Source organism: Myotis davidii, unplaced genomic scaffold (genome assembly GCF_000327345.1).
Source record: "Myotis davidii unplaced genomic scaffold, ASM32734v1 scaffold327, whole genome shotgun sequence".
Classification (NCBI taxonomy): Eukaryota; Metazoa; Chordata; class Mammalia; order Chiroptera; family Vespertilionidae; genus Myotis; species Myotis davidii.
This window is the reverse complement of record NW_006298628.1, coordinates 4,222,715-4,226,128: the sequence shown is the minus strand read 5'-3', so window position 1 is coordinate 4,226,128 and position 3,414 is coordinate 4,222,715. Positions and strand designations below refer to the sequence as shown.

The following is a 3,414-nucleotide window of genomic DNA, read 5'->3' as shown; positions in this document are numbered from 1 at the left end:
AACGTGGGGGGGAGGGGGGGAACGGGGCGGTGGGGGCCCTCCACGTGGCCGTGTACACTTGTTAGAAACACTGTTCTTTGGTGTTGGCCCTGGAGGCCAGTGTGAAGCTAGGGACCTAGAGGGGACGGAAGCAGGGCCCAGCCTGGGTCATGTGGGTCATGACATCTTGGCATCTCAAGAGTTACAGAGGCTGCTACTTCCTCGTGGACCCAGAGCGGTAGGTGATCTGCTCCAGGACGCACAGCGTGTCCTGACGCGCTGGACTCTTCCACTGCTTAGGGCCTCCAGCAAAGGCTGGATGAAGGGGGCTTCCTAGCTGATCCAGCTGCCAGCCTGGCCCTTCCCCGACCTCATCTCCGTGCCATCTGCCCACCGAGTGTCCCCAAAGGGTTCGTGGCTGCTCAGCCTCGTGGCAGGGAACTCAGCAGAGGAAGCAATGGGGTGAAGTCCCAGGAGGGACCCGCCTCTGCCTGGGGCAGTTCCGGGGGTGGGGCTGCAGGAGGTCGGGGGTCCAGGCCAGGAGGCAGTGCTGTCCTGCAGCTGGCTTTCGGGCAGGGGGGGCGGGGAGGGCGGGCTCTGCATATGTGTGGGTGAGTGTGTATTCATGTGCGCGCGCTGGCGGGAGTGTGTTTGCCTGCGTGTCTGAGGGTTTGGTGATGATGTACATGTTCCTGGTTGTCTGTCACCATGAGCTCTTGGTGTCTAGCATGAGGGTGTGTGTGTGTCCTGGTGAGAGTGTCCGTGTCCGTGGCTGGGAGTAAAGGGGGTGGGTTCTCCAGATGCTAAAAAACTATGAAACGAGAAGGAACAAGGGGATGTGTTTCTCAGTATAGATTTCTTTATGTTTTCATAACATTTTTAAAAATCAACTAAGTGTTTACAGATAGTCAAAAAGGTCAAATAACGCTAAGATTAAAAAACAAAACACAGTAGGGGTCCCTCCCAACCCCCGCCCCCAGCTCAGAGGAGACTGGGCTTCAGGCGTTCCTGCTGGGGGTGCCCTCCCCATTTCTAAGGAACTTGCTCATCCTGCTGCCTCCTGATTAATCCGTTTGCACATTATGCGCTGACTGCCTGTTGTGTAGATGAAGATTTGCCTTTTACAGACTCCCCTGAGGGTCGTTTTCTTCTCCCAATATTTTTGTGGAATCCATATGCTCTGCTTTATATCATGATAATCATGTAAATATTGTTCACCACTAATCCAAGCAGGATAATAGCCTTGTTTACTTTCTTATAGAGTTTTTATTTTTCCCGGGCCCTTACCCTCTCCTCTTGCTTAGTTTTCTGTATTTATTACAGCTCTATATTCTTACACACCCATTGGCCTTGTTAAAAAAGAGACCACAGGCTCACCATGGAGTCCCTTGGGCTAAACCCACAAGACAGAGAAACAACACTTAATACCTAATTTAATTACAGTTTCAGCCTCTCCCAGGAGTGGCATCTTAAACCGGTCAGTTTGGAATGACCTGGTCAGCTCTAACGAGGTAAACTGCTGTCATCCCCTGAAGGAAGGTGACCTTGACACAAACCATCCACTCTTGGTTAGAACCCTCCTTCTCTCTGCTAGATGGGATGCTGCCCGACTCATCAATAGGTCTATGAAACCAGTCCGCAGGCCGACGCTCTATCCACTGAGCCAAACCGGCCAAGGCATGGGAACGCGTTTCTTTAAAAGTCCGCACACGGATTCCCCTGGTCATCTAGGTGTGGGAACGGCTGACATGTGACCCTTCAAACCAATTTCAAAATCGGTCACCAGGCTAACCGCCTGAGCAGGGTCTGTCTCAGGCACCGCGTGGCTGACCCCGACCACCAGGCTTCGTGTCCATGTCCCCAGGCTCTGTGGCTCCGAGAGCGACCACACACCCCCAGTCCCCGGGGAGGAGCAGGGCCACCTGGCAGGAGGTGCCTCTGACCGTGGGAGGGGCTGTGCCCAGCTCTGCCCAGAAGGCAGGAGGCTCAGACTGCCACCGGAGCCGGAGCCGGGAGAGGCTGGGGGATCCTTGGCCTCCTGCCGGTGAAACCACCAGGATGAGCACAAATCCTGGCACTTGGGTTTAAGACAAGGAGGGGGCCGGGCTCAGCAGCGGTTCGGGAGGAAGGCTCGGGGCTCCTCACTGCCTGGGGCTGAGGGTGAGTCAGGAGTGAGGAGAGGCTGCCAAGGATGGAGGCGCAGAGCCCGCTGTGCTCATGGGAACCCACAGCCACTGGGCACCGAGCTCGGGCTCTGGGGGTCCCGTGGGGTGTTTCCCAGCCTGACCACGGCCACGGGGCACGGGCCTCCCTTTAGATGGTCACCAATCTCATGCAGAATGGTTGCAGGAGCTGGGGGGGCGGGGAGGAGTGTCTGGCAGAGAGAAGGCTGTACATGTGGCTGTTTTCCAATCGCTGCGGGGCTGCAGGGCTGCGACTGGGGCAGGGAAATGGATGGCTTTTCTCCCTCGCACTTACCCTGTCCTGCCTTGAATTCTCTGTTTGTTTGTTGACCTTGCCTGTCCTCCCGCTGGGACCAAAGCACCGTTCGACCTGACCCGAGACTGTTTTACAGACCGTTTTATTTTATCGCTCTGTCGCCAGTGCCCAGCACATGGTGGGAGCGCTTCCTTTGAAGGGTTTGTTGGTCCCCAGAGCCCTCGAAAGAGGGTGACTGAAGAGAACAGGTTGTGCCTGGGGCGGGCTGTTGGATTCCGTGGCCTCTGAGGACCCCAACTCTACTGACTTTCGGGGTCCCACACACATACTAGTAAGAGGACGTCAGTTCTTATGCACATGGGCACACGCACCCACGATGGGCCTGTGCGCCTTCCCTACTTACCTTGAACCTGTTAGGCTTTGCACCGATCAACGGGGAACACCCCCCTTCAGCACAGCCAGATCTCAACACCCCCCCCAACACCCACACCCCAGGCTACGTCCCACCTGACGGGACCTGGGCAGCTTCAGCCCCTGTCCGAGCCCAGCATAGGCGCCGAGGGAGGCCTGCTTCGCCCGCGTCTCTGTGGCCCGCATTTCTGAGAGCTCGGGCCTCTTGGGCTAAGGAAACCCAGGCTCGGCAAGAACTTGCAGCAAAGGCTGGGCAAGAGGGGCGGGCTGGGAGGGGGACGTCTCAGCAAGTTTGATCCCGTCTGTTTCGGGAAGTGTTCTGGGTCTCAACAGGAAAACAGGTCCACCGTTTGTCCGGATCACAGCCTGGCCTTGCCTGTTCTCGGGGGCCGAGGGCCTGGCAGGGGAGCTCCATCCCCTCTGTCCCCTCATCTTCCTTCGCTGTCCCTCAGTACATCCTTCTGGCTGTGGCTTCCCTCCTGGCCAGGTCCCCCGGCCCGTCCTCTCAAGTCAACTCCTCTGCTCAACCTCCATCCCAGGCCTTCTCAGGTCCCCCTGTCTGACCATCTTTCCTTCTCAGCCTCT

The 3,414-nt window shown here is 57.2% G+C and overlaps 1 protein-coding gene across 1 annotated transcript in view; it reads left to right on the top strand.

The window, feature by feature from the left end:
- The window catches only part of PLXDC1 (plexin domain containing 1), a 48,532-nt gene that overhangs the window by 4,109 nt on the left and 41,009 nt on the right, over positions 1-3,414 (top strand). The window lies entirely within an intron of this gene.